Raw genomic sequence first — 27,382 nt, forward strand, 5'->3', positions numbered from 1 at the left:
TGTGGTTTATGCTGGCTTTGTGATTGCAAAGTCGATTTCATGAATTGCAGTTCTCATTTTAAGGATTTCGTATACCATCACCTCTTCACTATTATAAAGAATAATTAATTCGATTTACATTAACCGTTGTACATAAGTCAGATAGACCTGAGTCTTTAATATATATTATGCAATTTCACAGTAGAGAAAACCCTTGTTTTATTTCCGTTAGCTTTTATCATTTAGTGTCCGAGGACTGCAAAAATATTCTTTGCAACGGTATAGTTTGTACCGTTGTAGAAAAATAACTGAGTTACTTCTTCCTCACTTTTAAAGACTGATTCATTTTACAACATCTTGGCGGTCTCAAAAAGGAAACCCGCTTTTTAAGATCTTTTCTTCACCCGGCTGGGTACGGCTTCTGTGATGCAACTGCCTCGCCTCTCTCTCTCTCTCTCTCTCTCTCTCTCTCTCTCTCTCTCTCTCTCTCTCTCACCCCTTCTTTCTTCGCAATACGGAATGATCAGTCAAGACCTCAACTTCTGTGTTCAGGCCAGTGCCAAGGGACTCGGCGAAGAAGGCATAGGGCCACTTGTGACCCCAAAACTTTTCAGTATGATTGACTTTGAGTTTGAGTTAGCTTTGCCTGGCATTCGCTCTCGCTCTCTGCATTAATATACTATATATATATATATATATATATATATATATATATATATATATATATATATATATATATATATAATAATGTGTATATATATATATATATATGTATATATATATATATATATATATATATATATATAGTATATATATATGTATGCGCGTTTGTGTGTGTACGCGTGCGTGGGTGTGTGTGTGTGTGTGTTATTATTTTAGATAGGAACAACAGGATGAGAAAATTGAATGGATATACTAAAGGGGGCGCTAGACATCGTCTTTGAAGGTTGAAGCATGTAGGGACCACGGAAAATGGAATCATGGAGAGAATTCCAAAGCCTGATATTCGAAAGAAAGACAAAGAAAAACCGCACAACCGGCCAACCTGAGGATTCCTTTTTCTCGTCGACTTCACTGCAAAACTGATTGAAAGCATGAAGATTTCTAGAGGTTATTTGTGTTTAATACTTGAACTTCTGAAAATTGCATGTTCTTTGCCTTTTATTGATTTGCATCTCAAACATAACTAAAGTCAAAAGAATGAAAAAGTTAGAATTTCCGAGCCGTAACGATGTTTGAAAGTCTGATACACATGAAAAGATGAGGTGGTTTGGCTCTGGCAGAGGAATGTGAGACGATCCATATTTCAGGTAGGTTAAAGGTGGAAACTGTTGGAAGGGCGAGGAACACGGATGGCTTTAAATGCTAGAGCGAATATTTTTAACATTTAGGAAGCCTGTTAATACTTCCAAGAGAGACGACAATATAGAAGAAAATATGGTCGACGTGTATTTATGATGTTTCTGTGTAGGTTAATGTAGTTGCTGTTTCTTGATACAACAGTTAAACTATGAGTAAATTAGTGACAGTTGTTTTGACGTTCTTTTCAGACACCCAGCTCAGGCTCTGGGTAAAAATAAGTGCATGTAAATGCAAGCGTGTACATAAGTAAAATATGTTTGGCATTCTGTATTGCGGGTCCAGTCAACTTGAAGGTGTGATGTTCACTTGAGAGCAAGCTATTAACATTTAGATTCATACACATCAGAGAATTTTTTCCATTATTTAACTAATGTAGTTATAATAAGGAACTATGGTTGAATTAACATCGAACCTGTTCAGAGGAGTCAATCACCTATGATTTACTATTACCATGCTTAAAGGTCAGGAAATTATAACTGTTGGTTGTAACATGTACTGTGCACAATTTTTCCGTAGGAACACATTTACAGAGTGGGTGAAATAGAGACTGTTGTATGGAATACTGGAAGGTAAGCACACCTGAAATAGAAGGGAACTAGAAAGAAACCTTATTTTTTACCTCATTGGAGACAGTAGTACCTTACCGGTATCATCTCCAAGATATTCTCTTTAAGAACGGAACGGTCTCAAGACTAATCCGAGGATTAGAGGATTTCAACTAAAGAGTGATAGGCTAAGCGGTATTCCAGTACTCCAATTTACTTTATAATAATTTTTATCACATTATCTTGCGTATAGCGTCTAGTAATGGTGCCAACAATGTGTTCTTTAATAAATATTTATTTGATAACGTCGTTATATACATGGGCATAATAATCAATAAATTCACTAAAAGTAACAACCGTTGTGAACTGATAGTTTTGAGAGATTCTCTCTCTCTCTCTCTCTCTCTCTCTCTCTCTCTCTCTCTCTCTCTCTCTCTCTGTTTGGACCTGCTTTTGGCGCATACTGTCCAGATAACTTTCCTATACAAACACCTTGTCAAGTTTACTAAATATCGTCAATTGCATGCACGAGCTCCGTTTTATAAAGAGGAATGGTGAAAGTATCCAGAACCAACGCAAATCCATTTATTGTTCGAGCGAAAATTCATTTCCGTATTCGGAGGAGGTTTAGATCCACCCTTGCCCCCTTGAAACGGGAAAAGTGACGACATAAAACTAGAAGCTCCCTCATCTGAAACTTCTACTGAGGTGAATTCGAGGAATCAGAAACCTTATGAGGGGGAAGGGAACTAATTGAAATTGTCTTTATTTGACTATCAATCTTTTTTTCCCGCTTTATTTACGAGACGTTCTTTTTGAAACCAGTTCAGGAAATGGAGCGACCACATTTCTGTTATTTTTTTCCAGCAAAATACATTTCCTATACTTTCTAATGTAACTAACAGTACAGTTATTATGGTGTTTTGCTATGTTATATAATTAACTGATACTGAATACAGTTCTGATTGAGTAAGAAGGTGGAAATGGCAACCTTTGGTTTATATAAAAAAAATATCATTGTTGATGTAAGTCTTATTTTAAATGGCTTGTACTGTGAAACATATCAGTATAATTAGTATATTTATGTGATTAATTAAAAAACGATCGTAAATGGTAAACCTTCATGAATTATACGTTCGTTTTCTTGGTATTCTATGTTTAATGTTGGATCTACATGCGCGCGATCATATACACCTGAGCATATAAACCTGAAATTTGTATTTCCTGAAGGTGGAAGATGTCTCTCTCATATTCCAACTTCTTTTTTCCTTTTGCGGAAATGGGAATCTGCCCTTCATTTTATGCGTATTGGACTTTCGCTGTCCGTGCTGGCATTTCGCTGTTAATCGTTATTTCGAGTTGTCGTAACTGGGGTTCCTAGAGTGTGCATACGAGGCTTATCCCAAACAAAGGAAAATTAACTGGTAGGACGTGTAACGCAGTGATAACCTGTCCATGCTGAACGGAAACAAAAAAATGGTGACAAGAAAATGGTAAAGAAAAAAGAAAAGAAAAATAAAGAAGTGTTTAATCCGTAAGGAACCCACCGACTCTTTGAAAGGTACACCGGGCCGATAACGTCTATGAATACCGAGTTCCCGAAAAAATAGGAGAGTGGTGGTTTCTGTGCCCTTTGAAAGAGGGAACAGTGGGTGATAGGGACGGCTAGAATAAAAAAAATATATACTCTTTCATCAAGTGGGAGAAACTTTCAAGTGCTCTGTAACTGGCCGTTTAAATAATGGTAGAAGCTCCACTTCATTTATTAAAGCACGCACATTTCTCTCTCTCTCTTTCTCTCCCTCTCTCTTCTACTGACAATGAATTTACAACTGAAGTGGGTTTCCTTTGGTGCGTGCTGGTGGTGGCTATCACTCACTAACGAGGCCGTCATTCTTCATCTGAATAGCCGACTAGTTTGAAGTCAGTTTGAAATAATGTCTATAGCTGAGTCCGAGAATCGTCATTATTGTGTCACTTTACTTTCATTATCGTCATAATGAACAATCACAGTCACGCCATGGCAGTTCTGTTCTTCTCTTGTCGCATGGAAATTTATAATTTCTTCAACAGGGATTCTTTGAATAGTGTTCATTCCAGCCATGGAGTTTTTTTCTTTACCCAATAAAGTTTTTAACTGCTTTTCCAAAACATTGCTAAGGATTCCTTATCATCCACTTATTAATATTTGCTAGTAATGTAAGATCAAATCTATATGCATTCGTTGGCAGCAAAAATAAGATGAATTAGAAGATATACGTATAATGAGAGAGGAGACATCATGTGCGTTTGAAATGATATTCCTGGACTTGTGTTGATAGCAATGATTCCATGACAGTTGACAAATACATCATCGATCCGTCCAAAATAGAAAGCATTTGGATATAAAGAGATGTCACTCTTTTTCTGTCTTTGGTGTCATTAGAATTCGGCTTCAGTTCAAAAATTTAATTCTAGCTCTAAATGTTGGAATTAAATTGTTGCCTCTTGGAATTTTCCTGCCGAAATTCTTTGTTTATTTTTTAGAAGTTTTTGACCGGGTCAGAAGTTGGAGTCACCTTCATCATTATGATACGTGAAAACCTGTTGGTTTAATTCTTGTCGGTGTCATTTTCCCGCATCTTTAAGTAAACATTCATGAAACCTTTACTTGGTGATCATTTTTCATTTTCCCATTTATATAATATGATATTGGAATAACAGTAGTTGAATAATCAGCCCTCCGAAAATGACGGATGTTTTTAAAGGAATCACTTGTCACACACACACACACACACACACACACACACACACACACACACACACACACACACACACACACACACATATATATATATATATATATATATATATATATATATATATATATATATATAAGAAACTTATGACGTGTACACGAATTTGTAAATATATATATATATATATATATATATATATATATATATATATATATATATATATATATATATATATATATATATATATAAGAAACTTACGACGTGTACATGAATTTTGTAAAAATATATATATATATATATATATATATATATATATATATATATATATATATATATATATATATATATATATATGTATGTATGTATGTATATAAGAAACTTACGACATGTTTGAATTTTGTAAAAGTTTATATTAAGAATCTAAGGGACTGTATGTTTCTTCATAAGTCTGCATATCTAGTTAAGTGAAGAAGTGTGTAATAACGTTTTATAAAATGGCATCGTTACCATAGTCGTTGCGATACCAAATTAGGTGATCAAAATCAGTCAGTATTTGATAAAAACTAAAGAAAGGCAGTTTATTATTATCGCTATTAATGGCCTTCATCCTAAAATCGTGACTTTTATCTTCACAGATTAATATTATTCTTTGGTCTCCTTTATTCATGTTATCAGTGTTTCACATTTATTTTGTTCATAGACTGATTCATAGAGAACGAATGTGAGTAGATTACGACGTCACTGAATGGTTCAAAATGTAGTGTCATTTATACAATTAAGACCTTGAAGTCTGACCTTCCTTGCAGGATACACTGTTGATTCTTCCAAAAAATAGAAAGGTCTCTTAAAAACCACATTAGAAAAGAGATACCTGTTACTGGACATAGGTCTTAGCATTAGAGAGATTAGAATAAACGAGTATTCACGTTGCAATATTGCCACAGCCCACAATAGCAGACCAGTTTGTTAGGAGTTAGGTAACGTCAGAGTGAAGAAAAGCTATCGCGAGGTGTTTTAGATGAAGGTTAGATTGGTTGTTTGAGTATGGCTACGGTTGCTCTGCCTTCGATACGTCCCAATTTTGTTTGAAAATGGTTCGACGCTGATGCATCTATAAGTATCGACATGACACAGCATTATGTTCATGCCGAGAGAGATGAGAGACTTGCTAATGCGATTTTACGTTGTTTTCTGCTGACTAGGTTAATTCGACTGACTTGCTGCAATTTCTCCTTGTTCTGTGGACGCTCGTACTTCTGAAGAGATGAACATAAGACACTTATTCTCACTTAGAACTAGGCTTAATATTCATGTATTTACTTTAAATCATTCTGGTACGTCGATAATATATATAAGCCTTTCCTAATTTTCCATTAAACTATTAGAATGGTTTTGATTTAGTAAGCTTCCAGTGCGCTTATTTATTTATTTTAATATTAGTCTTTTAATTTATGTTTCTTGTAAAGAGAACACTGCCTATTAAAATTCAGATGTGGAATTGTATTGATATACGTGAGTTGTATTCTAGAAAAGAGCTCAGGATTTTTTTTCTATTTTATTTTCTATAAAATATTTACATTATCTAATACTAAACTGTTCAGCCGTGCCGATGAAACAGGCGTATTATCTTTATAATAAAAAAAAAAGTGTACACGCTTTGGGTTGATGAATGACTAAAATTTTAGTGAGAAGATAAGCTTAAAAGACAAATAAGGACATAAACTTCATTTACAGCTCAAGCAGCCTCCTATGAGAACAACAGTAAACAGATAAATTTATGCAGTGTTTGAAATTTTTTTTAGAAAATTAGAAAATATCGATGATAAGTTCTCATAGCAGGCTGACAAGTCGACGATAATTCATAAGCGAAGTGCACTATCCGTAAGCTAAGTACTATTCTTTAATAAAGGAAGGCTGCACCTGTCCTTGTAATATCTGTGACAATTTTTAAACAGTATTTGCATGAGAACACCTTGCTCTGTTCACAAATTAACGTCTTTAGTAATTATGTTTCAGGATTTCAGTTTTCACACATTTCATTTTTGATCGCTTCAAGATTAACTCATTCTAAATAAAAAGGGGTACACTCCAAAATCAATGGTTATGAAATGGATTGGAGCGTGACAGAATTTCGATTCGTCGTAACTGGTACGGGTTACTGGACTAAGTAACTTGCCTATAATTCCAGCTATAGGACTTGGTTTCGTAATCTGTTCATGGGATTATATGCTTCTGTGTTTCATCAGTTAATTAACAGAAGGATATTAAGGTTGTTTATTGGGGAGTTTTACTTGATTCTTAAAAGGCGAGTTGCCTTGGGAGTGTCAAATCTCTTAGCAATATATATATATATATATATATATATATATATATATATATATATATATATATATATATATATATATATATATATGTGTGTGTGTGTGTGTGTGTGTGTGTATATATATATGTATGTATATATATACATACATATATTATATATATATATATATATATATATATATATATATATATATATATATATATATATATATATATATATATATATATATATATAGAGAGAGAGAGAGAGAGAGAGAGAGAGAGAGAGAGAGAGAGAGAGAGAGAGAGAGAGAGAGAGAGAGAAAGAGAGAGAGAGAGAGAGTATATTAAAGAACACGAAAATTACTAAGCACATTGCATTGCTATCTAATTCGTTAATAGTTCAGATTTGTGCTATTGCCTTTGAAACTTTTTATTAAGCATTACGTATACTTTCATTCATACATTCTAATTTTCAGGAACATTCAGGTTACTACTTAAGAGTTTCTAATAATATTTTGTAATCATTTATTTTCTTCTCAAAGAGCTCTTTAAATACTTTTTACTAGCAACTGAAGACTTCCTATTTCCTATTTTGACTTCCAAAAGCAGCGGTTCACGTCTGTATATAGCTATATCCCCTTTTGACGACATTTTAGTTCGTTAATGAAGCACTTTGCATTTCCTTTGAGTTCAGCTTTTACAGTGTTTGGTGATTTAGGAAAGATTTTTAAAAGACCAAAATGTTTTTCTTTGCAAGTTTTCCATTAATTATTATAAACATTAGAGAGTATTTTCAGTTTGTCTTAGTAGAGTTATGATTGTTTCTTCAGATTTCATTGTAGTCAACAGCCTGTGGTCTAAAGCTGTTTTTTTATGATAAAATTCTTTTGCAGATTTTTTTTTATATCATGTATTGATTTTTAGTCTCTTGTAAAAGAAAACTATTGTGATGGTTTTGTCTGTCCGTCCGCACTTTTTATGTCCGCCCTCAGATTTTGAAAACTACTTAGGCTAGAGGACTGCAAATTAGAATGTTGATCATCCACCCTCCAATCATCAAGTATACCAAAACGCAGCCCTCTAGCCTCAGTAGTTTTTATTTTATTTATGATTAAAGTTAGCCTTAATCGTGCGTCTGACAGTGCTATAGGGCATGCCACCACCGGGCCGTGGCAGAATGTTTCATGAGCCACGTCTCATACAGCATTATACATTGTACAGAAAACGCGATTGCGCCAAAGATACTTCGGCGCATTTTTTACTTGTTTTTATCCATATTAGTTTTTCCTCTTCATTTGAACAGATCTTGGGTTAAATTTTAGCAGCAGCTGATTTTTATGGTCTGTCTTTTCGTATTTTTAATTTTTGGATAATTTCTGTCAGTTTTCGTCAAAAGCAACGTAAAGATTCATTGGTTTTCTCTTATTTTCAATGTATTTTTCCCAATAGACTTTAATGGTCTTATTTGTAATGTTTCATATCAAAAGCATATCCATTTAAATAAATAACCGTTGAATTTGACTTGAATTGTTTTCTTTTTTACTTTTGGCCAAGTGCCACATTCTTTAATTGTTCGTCAAATCACTAGACACACTCGCTCTCCCACCGTAGGCCAAGAGATGGTTAACTCAGCCTTCAACAAAATGGAAGCCAAAAGTAAATTAATTAAAGCACACAAGCAACGATCCTTGACCTCTTGATACAAGTTTAATCCGATGAAGGGGATTTCAAAAGACATCGACGAGGCCATTCATTAAGCTATAAAGCGTGGTAAATATCTTGCATTATTACCCACTTGGACTTGGAAAAGAGTCGAGGTGAAAAGGATGGTGAAGATAGTGACGGAGGAGAAAACCATATTCTTGAGAGTGTGAATATTAAGCCTTGTGTTTTTAGTACCAAGGTCCTTCACATATACTCAGATTATATTTGAGGGATCTTGGTTATTGGTGGCCTGTGATAAAGTCACAGGAAAAAAGTCACAGAAAAATATTCACAATTTTGGCCAGGGATCATTAACTTTATGATATTTACAATCTTTTGTTTATGTTTTTACGGTAATCCCCAACGGGCTTGTACTAAACACGCCGCAAAGGTGGATACATACCAGGTTAAAAGCCTTGGGGGTTACTATTTAGGAAAGACTAATGTGGCTTTTTCCTGTGACTTTTTTTCTGTGACTTATTTTACCTGGATTCTGGTTATTAATACAACACAGCCTCGTTATCGTAATTAATTGTGATTTCAAACACAAAACGAATGCATAATGGCCTGCAGGTGCGAGAGGAGGTCGGAGTGGCAGTGCTGCTACCTGGAGGAAACGGCGAAAGGGAACTCTGTATCTGTTAAGAAGGACAACAATATTTGGCCTATTAACTCTTACCAGTAGCTATAATGAGGCAGATTTTCTCTCCGGTGCCGAGCTAGCTTGACGAAGGAACTCTAATATCAACTTACTGGTATTGGAATAAAACATTCTTAGGGAAATCTGCTAGGAGAGAGTGACTATAACGATAGCCAAATAAAATATGGAATGCAGCACAGAAATATGGACAAGTACGCATGTAAGAAGGTAACGCTAACAAAACCTTAGAAGTGGGAATGAGGCTTAGTTTTGTTTCTCTTTTAGAGATACTAAGGTGATGACAAATAAGCTCTCTTACTGAGCCAATGCCTGAAACAAAAATAAATAAATAAATAAAAACAATAAAATATTCAGATGGGAAGAATGGAGTCTGGGTCTTTTTTTCTACAGTTTCAACTGTAATTTATTCCATCATATTAAAGTTACGTCTGACGTTACAAGGGAAGCCTTGGAGGTAAAACCTCGTGAGGTCTTGGCACTGAATCTCCTTTGCTTAATTTTTTGCAAATATCAATGGATTTGGGACTAGACCCAATAAGAAATGGAAGAAAAGGTGAATATCAACATGTGCATGTTACGTCAAAGAGAGGAGAGAAAAAATATTATAAATGCAGAATGAAGTACTCAGAAAGTAAATGCCGGTTCAATGTTTCGAAGTGAGCGAAATAAATTGGGGGAAAGAAGCACCTATGAAAATTTTGTATGCAGTATGTACAACAGATAAGGTAGAAACAGTGTGTCAGTGAAAACTGAATAGAACCCGTGAGTTTGTGCTTGGTGTGCATTATTGCTAAATATATCGAACCAAATCCAGTTTTTCTAAATGTCCCTCCATTCCTTGATGCAGCTGAAAATTTTCCAATGTCTAGTATCATTATGCAATTCAATTATGTGTGCAGAACTTTGCCAGTCGATGTTCGTACTGTTTGCCTGCCAAAATCCTTTGATCGGGTATTATTCCGAATGAGGGATTATTGATCGAAGAACGACATTATACCAGGATCAAAAGGTGTAAACATGAAGAGGAATATGATCCATATGCGCTTGGTAATAAGCCTTCTCTCATTTCAGCTATCAAGTCATTCGTCACTCTTTCACATACACACACAGGATCTGCATGAATATGTATATCAGTCCTTTTAATTACAACCCATATTTTCTGTGAAAAGACAGACACACAGCGAGAAGTTCAGACAGACAGTGACAGAAAAATTTACTTCTGTTTGCATAATCCGCTAGAAATGCATCACATAAGTACGGTCGATTACATATTTTTCTTATTTGAATTTTTTGGTAAAACATATTCCCAGGTAGTTGGGCTTCCTTTTAACTTGCAGTTTTTTTTTTCATATTGCATTGGACATTTTTTTCCCTTTCTTGTTTTCTGAAGCATTTTTATTGTTAATTTTTCGTCCTCAAAATTACTTAGACTCACGTTTTTGTAGAAGGAAAATCCCTGATGAAAAGAAGCGAGTCTTATCTTCCTACCAGAGTAAATGGAAATAGTTTCTTATATAGAGTAGAGCTGGGAGATCGTTGTTGATGGAGAGTCAGGTGAGGATGAACCATTGAGCTGATGGTCGGGGTGGGGGGGTGGGGGTCAGAATTGGATGTACTGTGTCTACACGTGAAAGGAATTGGGGTGGAATGATAGGCAGTGGCGAAGGGACAGGACGGTTCGTTAGGAAAACCCACTTCAACTGTTTTTTATAAGGAGATTTTTTATTGGAAATTTCTGCAGCGTGTTTATAGGCATTTAAACTGAGGTTATGTAATGAATATTTAATCATTCATCTAGTTAAACAAATTTAAGTAAATTATCCGTAAAACTGAGACTTACATCTAAACGACTGGAAGAACTGGTCTTGAAAACAAACCATACGTCCATCTGACAAAGATCTTGTATCCTCAACAAATGACCTGCCACACTTGAAACAATCAGGTTTTTCTCTCCTGAAACATTTTTTCAAGATCCTCCCAGACCGTGCTTTAACACCCGTAACTCTGAAGTAATCACATCTTTTGTTGGCTAACTACAAAACCTAGCTTGTTGAATCATATGCCCCTCCCAATCTCTTCTTTTAATCCTTATTTCACCGATACCTGCTCCTTAGTTAACTGCGTATGGACAGCATAAAATCAGGTACACTTCCCATTTCTAGTGGTTTTCCTCCTGGTGTCTTTTGTCTCACGTATTCTTTTGCTCTTTCTTTTATTCTTTCTTTGCATGTTTCCTTTGTTTTGCAGCCCCCCACCTTCTTAAAAGTCTTTCCCACTCGGGTCTCTCATTGTTTGTACTTTCTGTAACTAGTCTGTCTTCATCTAAAAATCTTAATCTTCCTAGCATAATATTTTGAATTAGAGTCACGTATTTAAGGTAAATTCGTCCAAGACACTGATTCTTTCTACTGCTCTTTTTTACTCTTCCAGTTCTTTTATTATGTTTATGAAAATGTCATTCAGCCTCCCATGTCTGCCAGCATTTTGGGTGTTAACAGTACTTCAAACTTGCCATGCGATCACATAGTTCAGATACATGAATTTACTGGAAGTGCTATAACTTGCTTACACGATTTTTAGTTATTTTCCTTGACATACATGGGTTTGTCCACATTAAGTAAGGAGGAACGTGACAGTAAGTGCCAGACACTTTTTCCCTGATGAGAAACGGTTAAGAGATACCTAATTTCTAAATAGTGTTTCGTGCGTTGACTTTAGTTCTGTTTCTCCGTTATCTGTTTAGCCATGAAACATTAAAGATTCTCCAACCGTGTTTCGAGGACTTCCACATATGCCTTAAAATATTGATGGTAGATGGTGGAGATGCTTTTTTTCAGGTAGGGTGGATTAGCTGCAGCGAAAGTGGGCATTACGCTGCGAGTAGTGACATATGCCAGCATCACGATAATCATGACGAACAGATCTAGATCATATATATATATATATATATATATATATATATATATATATATATATATATATATATATATATATATATATATATATATATATATATATATATGTATATACGTACCCAACGCTCATCCTTTAATGTATATATTATGTATATACATACATATATATTTGTGTGTGTATATATATATATATATATATATATATATATATATATATGTAATGTACACACAAACATACATACATATATGTGTGTGTATATATACTTTGTAGTACGTAGATGATACGGTGCTCATGACGTTTTCATCCATTTGACGATCTGTAGATTTTATGTATAAAGAATAATTGATGGTTTACAGATGATAGGTCGTTACATGCATAATATTAAAAGTGTATGGGAGATTCTCTCATATGGAATCCACAGTGATAAAAATGCTGGTGTTAATGTTATGTACGAACTTGAAATCATTATGCTTATATTTAACCATTTAAACAAAAGAATTTTTTACGACGTACACTGCCGACAACATTCGTACATTTCAAGCTGTTTACACTGTTATTGATGTGAAACGCATTAGAGCCTTTCGATTGATATTTGTACAGGAACCCGAGGCTATAAAAGGAATGTGCTCCCCTTTTTATCCCAAGCAGGTTGCCAGACCAGTGGGCGGAAAAGATCTATACAGGTTTACGGGAATGAGGGCTTTAGCATCTGTTACTTCTGATGTTACCTTTTCATATCGTCCGTCCAGTGGTTTCTGGAACAACCTGAGGGTCTGGAAGATGTAAAGGAGGAGACATCCAATCAAGATAAAGTAGTACTTTGAGGAATTTACTTTTTTTTTATTCTTTTCCTTCTTAGCTATAGAAATATTTTCCCCTGTGTCATTTACTGAATAATATTGATGGCATAACCCACAATAAGTGAGTCTCTCTCTCTCTCTCTCTCTCTCTCTCTCTCTCTCTCTCTCTCTCTCTCTCTCTCTCTCTCTCTGTGTGTGTGTGTGTGTGACTGTGTGTGTGTGTGTGTGTGGGTGTGGGTGTGCCAACCAATCAGGAGTCTGTTTTGCCTCCTCTTTTCGCAGGGTGTTGCATGGACCCTTGTGATTGGCTAAAAGCTGTCTGGAACTGGAAGGTTTGCAGTCAGACTGTAGCTTTGGCTTCGTTGAGTCATGTTTTTTCGTCCTCCGTCAACATTGCTTTGTGACAGCATAACTCCTGATGATGAAAGGCGTTAGCGTTGATTAAGGTGAGTTGATTTGCAGAGATTAAGAACTTCGTGAATATGGTCACGTGGGAAGCGTAGCTTCATGGCCACACAAATTTGTGATTCGTTGTAGCTAGAGCTGTGTTAGGCTGTCAGAGACGTAATTGTTTCTTTCAGAAGGCCTTTGGTGAGGAATTTTATTCGTACGTGAGAGGATGTGAGAGTATAGTCCCGCTGAAGGGCACTAAATCACATACATATTAAACTAGATGCCTTTGGAATTGATAAATGCGAGAGCCTCGGATCCAAAGGAGAGTGCCAGCCAGCATAGCTCGGATCAAGTTAAGTATTCAGTCATGCTTGTTGTTTTGTCGGTTATGTTTAACTCCTATTTAAAGGGCCGTGCTTCAGTGCAGTGTACGTGGAATCAACATATTATGAATGGAGTTCAGTATCCAGTTGGCGTAGATTTATCAGGTCTCCCCAGCTGAAAATGCTTTTGCAGTGACAAATTAGCTACTTTGAAACTTGGGTTTGTGGTCCCTCATTGTAACCTATTGCATCAAGCTATCTCGCAATGTCTGCTATAGTTCTCTTTTTCGGGTGTGTACGTTGGGGGGAGGGAGGGAGGTGGGATGGATCTTTGTTAATGTAAGGAAAATAAGAAGGGCAGGATTCCTTACCCTTTGGGGTGTCCCGGTGCCCATCGGTTTGAAAGGTAATGTAATGACAGTGATACCTGGTTAAGTGGGAGTTACGCCAGGCATAAAAGCAAGTTTTTGAATTTCTAATGAACGTATTTATTTATTGGCGAGGTGTTATCGCAAATTGAAGATGGCTACTTTAGCAAAGAAATTCGAAGGTTTTATATTTTAATGGCCATAAAAATGAGTATGTCTCATTGTTGCTGACGCCATGAGGTGATTCAGTTTATGTACTTTTCAAGTTTATTCAAGGCAGTGATGGAAGTAGGTAATTTGGAAACAAAATTATATGCCAAGGCTGTATCCAGGAACTCGGTGGGGTGGTGTGGAGTAAAAGTCTGGGAGTCTCGTAAAAATCTGGATTTTTTGAAAATCCTGGTCACAATACTAAGGAATAGCTAATTTATTTGAACTGCTTTTCGAAATACGTATCTTACTTCTATTGTGACAAGCTGAAATTGACATAACTTTATAAAGCATATTAGGATGCTCATAAAGTGCGTTGGTAACCTTTAGGAATATAAAGATTTTGAATGAAATATCCTTCGGCGGGATATAATTATCGAACCTAAGATAGTCAATTCTATATAAGTGGAAATGAAATATGCGAAATATTCCAATTCTGTTTCGTGGGCTGTTCATGATTCATGCCATTCACATCAAATAGATATGAGTAATTGAGAAAGGCACCGAGACTAACCTTGGTAATGCTCTTAATCCCTAGAGCCCAAGGCCGTACGGACGGACCCACAAAGAGACCTAATGACAGCAAGTGCGTTTTTTGGCGTTTATGATCACACATTTTGTCTTCACATTTTGCAGTTTTTTTTTAGTCCCTTATCTTCGTTATCAGGTTTTCAATTCGAAATTCGATTTTTCCCGATAAAAAAAACAGGTTGGGTATTTCATGAGAGAGAGAGAGAGAGAGAGAGAGAGAGAGAGAGAGAGAGAGAGAGAGAGAGAGAGAGAGAGAGAGAGAGAGAAATGTGGGGGGTAAAAAGTTAAAGCGCGTGAACGCAGTCTCTCTTACAAACGATGTTCTATAAGTCTAAAACTTTAAAATCTGCCAAGTTTTGAAAAGATTTACGACCAAAAGAGCAGTTGATGAGGACAGATCCGTAGAGCTTGTTCAACGATTCCAAGTCGTTCTTTCAAATGACTTTCCCGTGAATTCGACTATTAGTCCCCTTCCTCGCTTGACCTAATACAATTGACCTAATACAATTATCTTGGTTCACAATTCAGAAGGATTATAATCGTACGAATTCTTTAGGTATTTTCGGACAGCTGTGCGTTTGTAACTTGATTTTGGCGAAGTAACTGTATTGATGGGCAGTCTTTCCCAACTAAAAGTAGTCAATCGCTTAGCTTCCTGTGAAAATACTGAACTTATACTACGGTAGAGTAAACGTCTTTATTAATACACAGACTGAACATGAAAAAACAAAACCAATTGCCATGGTTTGCAAAAGGAAAGAAGTCACTGTGCATCTCGTTGAAAGCACTGTATACGTAGTTATTGTGCCGATTTCAGTTGACCTATTGATGTCTACAGTTCTTTATGTTTTGTACATCCGGTGCTCTTCGAATAAAAATTGATGATTTTTGGACGTTTGAATTATCATTATCCATTTTTTTTATAGCAAGTTTCGCAAATATTTAGCTGGGCATATTCCATCGTAGGTTTTGCCATCGTGATTCTGCTGGATCCTGGGCACTGCTACTTGCGGCGTTGATACTTGACTGAGCTCCATCACTTACAAAGGTCGCTAGTGGAACACGTTGAAAATTATTTAACGGTACTCCAGGGGATTACTAAAATCTCGATACGTGATTCTATAATGCATATATTTCAGTTACACTCTTTGTTGTAATTTCCTTAGCCAACTGAATAGTTATTTTTCTTAAATAACCTTGAGTCACCGTGGCTTTCTGTACTGGCTTCCAGTTATCGCGTTGTTCTTTAATGCACATAAGGTAACAATGGTTGTGGCTGCTGTCTTTGGATTGATACTTCGCAGCAGAATTACGTAACCGATTAATTAATCTATATCATTTGTTAGTAAAAGCATGTAAAACATTGACTTAATGAATCGAAAATTGGGGGCGTGTGTGGGGCGGGGGGAGAGTTTCCTGCGGTAACTACTATAAGAGAGTTCAGGGTTAAGCTAGTCAGGGGCGAGGTCAGTTATTAATAACCTTCTTCATTAAGTGGTACTTGGCTGTTAGCTCAAGCAACATAAATTTAATGTCATGATCTTCGACCTTCATTTCCTCCCCTCATCGAGCCTTGAGAAGCAAGTGACCAAGAGTCCGGGTGAAAGTGAAAGTCTCATTTGACTTTCATTGTCGAAGTCCATGGCTTTGGCGAAGGATAGAGGATATAATATGACAAGGTATCAAGTTTTTCTTCAGTGTGTTGCAAAATTTTACTTTTCATCCCACCGGAATAGAGGCGAGGGTCCAGGTATTCTGCGCCTCTAATACCAGTAACATCCTTTGTGCCAATAACTGTATTTACAAGGTTCTGCCAGTTGGAATGTAGTTAAACCGCCTGATGCCCCCTGGCATAAGGGCAATTGACCTGGTAATATGTTTCCTCTCCGTGTCGCACTAGCTAGGTCAGCCGTTGCATCATCATGACATCAGTAAGAATGTGCACGTGGTATGAATAGGACTTTTAGTTCCATAAAACTATAACATGTGTGTTAGGAACAATCGTTTGCCGATTGTTCCCTTAGTGGGTTGTTGCCTTCTTTGTTTTTGTTTGTTTTTCCTGCTGGCGAGCTGACGTCTGTTGAATGGCGTCAGACTTCGTCAGTCAGGTTCGTAGCAGCAACGAGTCAGGTTGAGGGTAGCAGCAAGCCAGCTGGAGTAGCAGCAGCAGGTATCAGTACCTGCGAGTCAGGTCCTGGCAGCAGAGCAGCGGAGAGTTTCTTGAGGACGAGATGGTTGCCGTGTCATGGTCGTCGGTACTGGAGGAGGACGTCAGCACTGTGTTTGAGGACGAGATGGTTGTCGTTTCGGCTCTGTCTTTGTTGTCCTGCAGTGTTCCTGTGTTGCAGCTTCGTCTGTGGATGTTTATGTAACTCTGGCTGTAATGCTACTTAACGTATTATTTATTATGCTGCTTGTGTATTTGTTTCATTAATATTATGCTGCCTGTATATTTGTTGTGCTGCCTGTTCATGTTATGTTTATGCTGCCTGTTCATGTTATGTTTATGCTGCCTTTACTGAATCTTTCATTTGTGTTGTTTAGTTTCTGAACCTGACTCACCTGTACATATTGTAAATAAATTAATTTTAAGGTAACCTTTTTTGTATTTGTTCTGCTCCTCCCTCCTTTGTTTGTCACCTCTCATCAGTCATTACAGCCCAATTGCTTGTTTTCTGTAAAGAACCTGTCGATCTCGAGAGGCGAGATCGTAATAATGTGGGTATTTGAATACCTTTCACAGCAGTGGGAAATCATGATCATTTGCACTCGGTTTTTTTTTCAAGTCCTAATAACTTGTTTAGCACGCAAATATAACTACATAGTGCCTTATGCAAATCATGAGTTGAAATATCCCAAATCGTTCCTCTTTAAAAAGGCTCGAGTCATTTTGGTCAGACCAATGGGCGAGTGATTCCCTGTTTCCAGAATAATTAGTGAATTGTCCTTAGAATTAAATTATACCGAAAGACTTTAGACTTATTCAAAAACGACTGTGAAATTTCACACGTCCCCTTGTCTCCCTGATTGGTGACGCACACTTTCATTCCACCAGTGAAGGTAGAGGCTGCTTCACTGAGGAAGTCTATCCAGAAATTGTATGAAATATATACAAGGGGTCTCTGTGGCTATCTGCAGTACGTGGTTAAGGTGGATGTGACCCGATGACATCCAAGGGGTCTCTGTGGCTATCTGCAATACGTGGTTAAGGTGGATGTGACCCGATGACATCCAAGGGGTCTCTGTAGCTATCTGCAATACGTGGTTAAGGTGGATGTGACCCGATGACATCCAAGGGGTCTCTGTGGCTATCTGCAATACGTGGTTAAGGTGGATGTGACCCGATGACATCCAAGGGGTCTCTGTGGCTATCTGCAATACGTGGTTAAGGTGGATGTGACCCGATGACATCCAAGGGGTCTCTGTGGCTATCTGCAATACGTGGTTAAGGTGGATGTGACCCGATGACATCCAAGGGGTCTCTGTGGCTATCTGCAATACGTGGTTAAGGTGGATGTGACCCGATGACATCCAAGGGTCTCTGTGGCTATCTGCAATACGTGGTTAAGGTGGATGTGACCCGATGACATCCAAGGGGTCTCTGTGGCTATCTGCAATACGTGGTTAAGGTGGATGTGACCCGATGATTCTTCTTTTCTTTCTAATCTGATCAGGATTAGTTATCGAATCAGTAATAATACTGGTAATCTTCTTAAACACGAAAATGTTAATCAGTTGTATTCCACATAGGAAAATGAAAGATGTTTTGGTTAGAATATGCCCAACAGTTTCGTCCTCCAATGGACCTCTTCTTGGAGCGTTTATTAAGGAAACGCTCCAAGAAGAGGTCCATTGGAGGACGTAACTGCTGGGAATATTCTAACCAAAACATCTTTCATTTTCCTGTGTGGAATACAACCGAATAACCAGTAATGGGCTATGCTGATATGCATTCTCTCTCTCTCTCTCTCTCTCTCTCTCTCTCTCTCTCTCTCTCTCTCTCTCTCTCTCTCTCTCTCTCAATGAATGTATGTATGAGATAACGAGGCAATATATTCTTATTGCCTTTTGAAGAGGCCTCGGCTTGTCTTGGGGGAGGGCAAAAGACGGAGGTGAGTCATCATCATCCCTTATTTTGCAAGGCCTTCTTTTTAGTACGTCACGTGGGTTATAGATCATAGTTTTTTTTTTTTTTAATAACTTAACCCTTTTTTCTTAGGAATTCGTGCATAGTTTGCCCTTGTTTCATCATGATTGTCTTAGCTTTAAGCCTTTATTTAGTTTTTGGTTTGACGTCGATTAGTAAAGGGGTGCCTTGTACTCTTTAATATTTAATGTATGTTGATGAAATGTTGATTTCAGTGGGCGAGTTATTCCCGTTATGAGGTTTATGAAGGCTGGCAAGGATCGGGTCTATTTTGTTTCCAGCGTTTTGTCAAGATCATTTTTCTCTCTTGCCTGGACAGTTTTCGAAGTAACGAGAAGACAGGTACTTAGAGCGAAAAAGAGGTGTTCTTTCACGTGCATGTTAGAAACTGAACTGAACTGAACTGATGATGAAGTGGGCATCAACCCAGTATGTGTCAACCTACACGTCACCTCCGAAGTGCTAGTACCAACATGGCGGAAGCTCAATGGGACGCCGTGTTTAGTACTTGCCCCTCGGGGATCAAAGTATTGTATACACCCATTCCTATATATTAATAAACGATGTCTTTGATCCCCGAGGGGCTGGTACTAAACACGGCGTCCCAGGGAGCTTCCGCCATGTTTAGTACTAGCACCTCGGTGGTGACGCTTAGGTAATACCGATGAAGTGAGCTAAATTTAGACGTTGTGGCCAAATAGGGGAACAAAAGGAAATATTTTATAAAGGCTCCTTCAGTGACTTTCCTTGAAGGAGCTTACAAGTAATAGGGTTAAACTTGAAATATATATATATATATATATATATATATATATATATATATATATATATATATATATATATATTATTGTTTTGTCAAGAATGCAGATATATTTTTTTTTGCTGGTAAAGAATTTAACTTCATTATTCATTTTTCACATCGTGATATGTAACTCTGGGCCCGCAATGGGGTCCTCATGCTTGAAACGCTAAAAGTATCTTATTCTTTCATTTATGACTCAATTAGGTCAGTTTATTTTTTTTATTTATTTATTTATTTTTTTATTTATTTATTTTTTTTTTTTGTAGATGGGAGTCCCGACCAACGAAGCTGAGTATACAATCCGTGATTATATATTCAACTGGGAGATTTGGTTATACAGCGTTTCTATTACCCCCTAAATGGTAGATCGGCCTTGGGTCATTAGTGGTAAGTTGGATACCTTCTGATATACTGCTCATGCTAAAGAGCTGTCTAAAAAACCTGAATGGAAAGGAGTCGTCAGGTGTTTATTATAACTGCTGATTGGGTATAAGACTAAGTGTGGTTCCAGGCCCCCTTTTATTCAAGCTAAATTTTGATTAGTCGAGTGCATAACACGATTTCTCATATTTAAGGAAGGTGTCACTGAGAATATTCAAAGCGAGTGAATTTTGCTCTTACACACAAGACATTCTTAGCACGTCGTTATATCAAAAATGAAAAATGAAGTATATTTTTTGTAGAGCATTATTCTTACCACGAATCAAGTTGAAAACAAGTGTTTGTTAGTTTCATTCTCTTTCAGTTGAGGCCTTCCTGAGAACCTGGGATTTGGCGACGACACACAAGACGAATGTTGGTGCCCAACAACAGAATTTACCCCAGGTAAGGGATCATAATATCTGTACTGATTTATTCCTGTTGTAGGCACTTCCATTTATAATATTGTTGCAGTTTTTCTGAGTTTTCCTTTCACCTTTTAACCTCTGTAGTAGTTAAAGTCGATGGTGATGGTACGTCATAAAATGATTTAATAAGGTGACTAATGTATAGCAGTTGAAAGTTACCTCTTATTACCTAACATTCCTTAGAGCGGCTTAACTTGTCAAAAAAATCTAAGTTTACAAAAACAGATGGATCTTTACTCATCATAGCGTTGTAATTTTAGTTAAACTAAAATAGACATCTCTTCATTTGGGCACAGTTTTAGACTGTAAAAAACACAAACTTATTATTTAAAGATGTAAAGTTCTGAAACTTGTTCGGTGGGAATTAAATCACAATTATGCAAATTTTGAGCAAATTTTCTTGGCGACAAGCTTTTTTGCAATATAGTAGTTCCATTGACATCTAAATTAAGGGATAAAGCCATCTTACCCTTAGAATTGCATGTGTGAAAACTTGAGACCAAAACTCTGATATAAACCATTTGTCTTCCAAACATTATGATTTCAAACGAGTTTCAGCTGTCAGAACGGGGTTAAAGCGAAAACTAAAAGGCTGATCAAATGCTCATTGATCTAACGCAGAACTTGTTGGAAGCCAATTCAAGTCATGGGAGAAGTAGGTGCAAAGTCTAGGGTTAATTAGCGGCTTTAGTTCGTCCACTATATTAGCCTTGGCACAAAAAATAACACTATACCAAAGTATGTCATCCAATATTAGACACCTGAAATAGGTTAAGAACATAATGTCGAATCACCGGCTCAGTAAATTAAGAATATAGTGGAGTATAGACTGTCGGAAGAGAACGAGTTTTATTTCGTATATTCATATACCACAGGAGGTCATAGGATGTGTAAAACAGAACGATAAGAAACGCGTTTCATGAGTGGAAGAGCATGAGGAAGTGATTGTGTGTCCTTTGGCAGTAACCCTTGGCGAGTTTTGTGGGAGTGTCAAGTTTTCGTGTCGTGCTGCTAAAGTTGTATCAGTGTCATTCATTAAGAGTATTTGTATCATGGTATATCTTTCACAGCCAATGAATTTCCTTCTGTTTTGGCGGTTATCTTATTTCCTTTTCCTTCCAATAAAAAATAAATCGATTTGGGGAGTTTTTACTGTTTAGTGTTTTGACCATTCTGAAATATATAAATAAAAAAATCAGCATTAATGTAGTTTACTTGTTTCTAATTTGGTAAAGCACAGTTAGTAAACCAGTTTTTTAGTTGGAGCAAAATTAAGTACAGCTCTAAGAGTGAAACTATTGTGCTATTTTCAAAGAGCAAACTAAGGCACAGTCGTAGAGAGAAACTTTTTCGCAGTTTTTAATGTCAATTAATAGGGTGTGCCTGCATTTCTACGACAGGCTTTTCAAAGCAATTACTGTATTTTTTGAAGAACTTCATGGCGGTAGTCATGCTAATCCTCTTGCAGATAGGAATATGTCAGCAATATAATTATGTCAGATTTTCCCTTTTAAGTTATAAGACGTGCAATGGGGTTGTCTCCACTCCTCTCCATTTGGTGCATTTTCCGGGTGATTCCCTGTCTGACCTATCTCCTTTTTCTGTTACTTCCCTATTTCCTACTACTTCCTTATTTACTGCTGTCTTGACAATCTGTTCCTTATCTCGCCACCTCTTAATGGCCCAAACCATCTCAGTCTATTTTGCAGCCACGGGACATCACTTGCATTATCATATTCCCTCTGTATTATCATATTCCCTCTGCATGATGCCTTTCGTAGTCCTCATTATACCTTTGCCAGCACCCATATTTCTGCAGCACTGAGTTGTAGTATCAGGCCTTTCTTGAATGATAGCAGGGTATTTTTGCAACTATCTTTTTCCATTTCGTCAACACAGGGCTCTTCTCGTCATGGCTAATATCGCAATACGCCATAAGTCAAGTGTTCCCATGGTAACAGAAAAGTTTCATCTCTTCCGAGACCTGAATTTTACGAGAATAAGGTGTCCCACCCAAATTTGTTTTCCTGTTCCTGTTCTTTTACACCATGGAAAGTCCCTTAGTGTATATTTTGTAGTCCTGACCATCTCTTGTGACGCCATCTGTTATTGAGTATACAGGACTGCATTCGCATGGCCACTTTCGTGACTGAACCCTATTCCCTTGCTTCCTTTCCAGTCACCGTAAGACTCGTTGATTTTAAGTTCGTTCCTTTCCATTCTACTCTTCCATTTTTTAAACATTGCCACGTTCTCTTCATCTAATTCTGCTGTTACTTGCACATAGCAGTTATCAGGGACCACCCTTTCTGTATCCTTTATTTTTCTCCATTACTGTGAAACAGCAAAAGTCTTAAGGGTTACCTTTGGTGGACACCAGCATTAAACTTAAATTCCTTAGATACACCTGTCACTGTCTGCACTCTTGTTTTGTGGTTTATTATTATTATTATTATTATTATTATTATTATTATTATTATTATTATTATTATTATTATTATTATTATTATTATTATTATTATTATTATTATTATTATTCAGAAGATGGGCACTGTTCATATGGGATAAGCACACAGGGCCCATCGACTTGACATTCAAGCTTCCAAAGAACACGGTGTTCGAAAGAACTAACATAAGGTAATGGGAAACACAGAAACAATAGTAAATGTAGTTAGCTCACTGGGCTTCTCTGGCACTCACTGCCTTGGCAGTGTCTTCCTTAAAGTATTTTGGTATCCCATAACCTCTCAAGAATTACAGATGTGAATAACTTCCTCTTCCTCTTTGCAAGGAACTTTCGTGCAGTTGCCTCATTATAAGGATTGGCTCGGTTGCTGACCTCTCTAGCAATAAGCAAGCCTGAAAAGGATCGATTTCAACAGTTTCTCGTATCCTTTGCAAATGCTTATCACTTACTCCTTTTCTCTTTCTTCTGGTCCTTTCCATTGATCTTGGTCAGGTTTTCCTATACAGTACCTGTTTTCTGGTCAGCTCTTCAGTAACTGGCTCGTAAGTTGCTTTAATCTTTATTTTTTTCGGACGATGTTCAAAGCATTCCTCAAGTATTTCATTCTATTTCTTTTCTTTTCATCTCCATTTCTCATCATTCCTCAGCCCCTTTACTCTTCTTAATATATTTATCTTCCCTCTGCTGTGTTGATCTGATTTAGTTCCATTTTTTTCCCTTGCTACCTCCCTCCCTTCTCTTTTCCTGTTACTTGAAGGCTGTCTTTTTTCTCTTATATGCCTTCGTACTTCTTGATTCTCCCACCATGCATCGATGACCTGTCCACTGTGTCACCTGCATTCTTTTTTTTATGCTATAATTACACATTTTTTAATATATACGTTTGGATTTTCCACCTATCAGTTTCCATGCTTGAATTCTCTTGCTGTCTTTTTCTTCATCCTGTTTCTGCCCCTAACTATCAGGTCATTCCCAGAAGTGGGTATTGTATTAAGGACACCTTCCCCGGTATATATAAACAGAAACCTTTTCTTAATGCTGTTGTGCTTCGCATAGTAAAATCATGTTTAAATTTGCCACTCCTGCATAAACTGTTTCTTCCCCTGCCTCTTTCGGTCTTCCTGGTTGTGGTCAGTATAACGAGAACACTTGTTTTACCTTCATTTTGATCTTCAATATTCTTTCGTTTATTTGTTCCACTGTCACATCTACCGTTCCCATTAGAAGGGACCTGCTCCTTCTAATGCTAATACAACAACGGTTGGTTGATGCTTCGGTATGAAAATGCCAATGAGTTCACTAAACTATTCAAGAAAGAATGGTGGTTCCAACAGTCAGTTCAGTGAACTGATGCTTCGGTACCTTCAGCAATCATAGAAGATAGAAGTTTTGTCACTGTGCAAAGGAATATGAACTACTAAATGGACTTGTTTTCCATCATGTGGTTGATTGGCATGGGCATTCAAGAAAGGATTAATCAATCGATATTTATAATGTTTACCCATGTTGTAAAATTCCTGTATAAGGTTTCTTTGGCTGTATCCTTGATTGGAGTAATTGAAGGTTACCTGTTGTCTGATATATTTTCTTCTAGTTGTGGTGCGTTTTCCATTTCATGAGGACGTATGCTGTGTGTGGTAAAGCAACAAATAGTTTTTGTTAGTCGGTGTCATGTTGATCGAGAGGAAGAAACTGTCGATTCCGGTGCTCAGTTATCGCATCAGTATTTCCTCATCCAGTTAAATTCTTCCTGTCCTTAGTCTTGAATCTTCAGTTTTGAGCTTGCTGTCATTAGGTTTGTTGTCACCACTGACATTCCTTTTCTTGAGTTCTGTTCGCTTCATTTTTCTTTTTGAGATAAACTGTTAATGATAAGATATTAAGGATGTCACATTCCTTTAACCGGACTTGGGGACCTGAGTGAGTGTCTGAACCCTTGATCAACTTAAAAGGGTAAAGGAGCGTTCACTGATAAAGGGCGAGAGAAACCTAAGCCTGAGTGCTTTGTGGAGTTGGATTGAATGTTGATTGAAGTTAGTATTAAGCATTTAGTTGGATGTGAAAGACAAGAAAGTGGGATACTTGCCCGATTCTATGCCGAATGGTGACGTGAAAATGAAAACGCACGCCAGCAAGTGTACAGAACTAGCATTGGGGGAGTTTTAGATAATTTGGCGGTCAGTAGTGTTAAGGAATGAACTAAGCACGATATGTACCACAAGAGTGAATTGTCAAGTGTGGTTAACCGAAGGACTGAAAATAAAAACCGTAGGGTAGGCTCACTCTCCATGTCACTTGTTTCCAGTTAATTTTTTTGCTGTTTAGCCAATATAGACAAGTGCGCACGTAACTAGCCAATAAATGGATCTTTATAGTTATTGGAATGAAGGGCCTCTTAACTATAGTATGAATGGCAAATACAATAGAATAAGTTCTTTTTTTCCCTTCTCAGTAACCAAAGAATTATCATTATGTGAAGAATGATATTAGTAGTGTAAACCTAATAATCAACAGTATACAAAATGTCTGCTTGCATAGTGTATTGCATGTTCTGCCACCATTAGTATATAATTTCTCTCTCTCTCTCTCTCTCTCTCTCTCTCTCTCTCTCTCTCTCTCTCTCTCTCTCTCTCTCTCTCTCTCTCTCTCAAGGTATTTAGGCTGCAATGTCTAAAGATGTGCACTTAAAGTAGAAATATATGTAAATAATTTATTTAATTCCCATGACTTAAGTCGAGAATGGGTGTTTAAGTGTAGTTTGCGATAAGAAGTAAGAATCATTACTCAAATGTATCACGGAAAGCATGTTTCTAATGAATAAAATGGACGAATACAGATTGAGAGAGCCAGCAGGATGTTTTTATAGCAATAATGTTGCGTTTTCCTCCATCCGAATATAGAGGGGTAAATTTTGGTAAATATTTGAACACATCAGTTTTAAGTTTTGTTTTACGAAGTCTAAAATAGCATAGTAAATTTACACAAGTACCGCAAAGGGTAAATGGAGTCTAAAGATAAATTAACTAAAATGTCATCATGATGCAGTAAATTCTTGCATACACCTGAAGCCATTTTAACTGAATAAGAAAATGCTGAAGGAAATCTCATCTGACCAATATTTGTCGACGACGTATTCCAGAAATTGAAGTCCGACTTGTCTCTCTCGATCAACATCACCGTCATCACCTATTGTTCCGATTTAATAGAGGTCGAAGCAGCTATATAAGTGATTCATCACCCGCGTAACGTTACAGTAATGTTACCTTATACTCTTATCTGATTTGCCAAGCCATTATGTATTTAACAACTTTGCTTTCTTTGTAAGTCATTGTTTATCCTAAGCATACATGTAGTTACGTTTGTAGTTTAGTCTCTTTATCGTAGTCAAGTCTTGTTATACAGACACCATTTGTTAATATAATCTTGATTCAGCAAACACGTATTACGTAATGAATTATATAGCGCATTATTAATTAATAATGATTTGCCATTTATCTTCCACTGTTGGTCTCTTAATTGTCAAAAGGGTTTGGATAAAAAATATATTTGCTAATTCTTTTCGTTACTGTTCACGTTAACTTGTATGTCAAAATCATGGGTATGCTTCGTTATACTTTCACGCAAGATGCTACTGAATCATTAACGATCCTTGTTTGCATAATTGCGCTTTAACAATTAGTGAGGTAAAGAATACAGCTTTCACTTAATTAGCCCGCATTGAATAAGGATAACTTGTCTCCGGAATGGAAACTGAATAGTAATGTGGAACTTTTCAGGTGACTGAGGAGTCTACAGAGAGCTTCCGCCGGAGAATTCACGGGCCGCCTTTACAGAGAGCTTCCGCCGGAGAATTCACGGGCCGCCTTCACCTTCCGTTTTGTTTCCCTGGCACTGGGTGCTCATTTCACTCGGACACAAAATTTAGTGTTACATAGAACACTACTAATTGGCGACTCTGGTAGCCTTCGGTGTACAGCAAGCTCAGAAAACCTGAATACTTGGAATAGGGTACAAAATGTTACTTGCTCCTGGAAATACAGTACTGTAAAAATCTTCAACTGCTTCAGTAATTTTCCTCTCTTTCAGGAAACTAAAAAACAATATTATTATTAAGGGACGCTTCAGAGATTTATTACATTAAAAAAGTACCTTTCACAGCTTTGGTAAAAATGTATGCATATTTACAACACTAACAAACTCTGTTAATATCCTGGCAACACCTCCAACCGCCCCGCCCCGCAGCAAAGAAAAAAAAAACTAAGAAGCGTCCAGAAATTTGTTTTC

General features: G+C 37.0%; 1 long non-coding RNA gene across 1 annotated transcript; it reads left to right on the top strand.

Moving 5' to 3' along the window:
• Positions 1–12,891: 12,891 nt before the first annotated feature.
• Positions 12,892–27,333, top strand: LOC136844215 (uncharacterized). The gene is made up of 4 exons (XR_010854769.1): positions 12,892–13,455; positions 20,050–20,170; positions 20,529–20,608; positions 26,875–27,333. It is a non-coding gene; the product is annotated as an uncharacterized lncRNA (long non-coding RNA).
• Positions 27,334–27,382: the final 49 nt, after the last annotated feature.

This window comes from Macrobrachium rosenbergii, chromosome 12 (genome assembly GCF_040412425.1).
Source record: "Macrobrachium rosenbergii isolate ZJJX-2024 chromosome 12, ASM4041242v1, whole genome shotgun sequence".
Taxonomy (NCBI): domain Eukaryota; kingdom Metazoa; phylum Arthropoda; class Malacostraca; order Decapoda; family Palaemonidae; genus Macrobrachium; species Macrobrachium rosenbergii.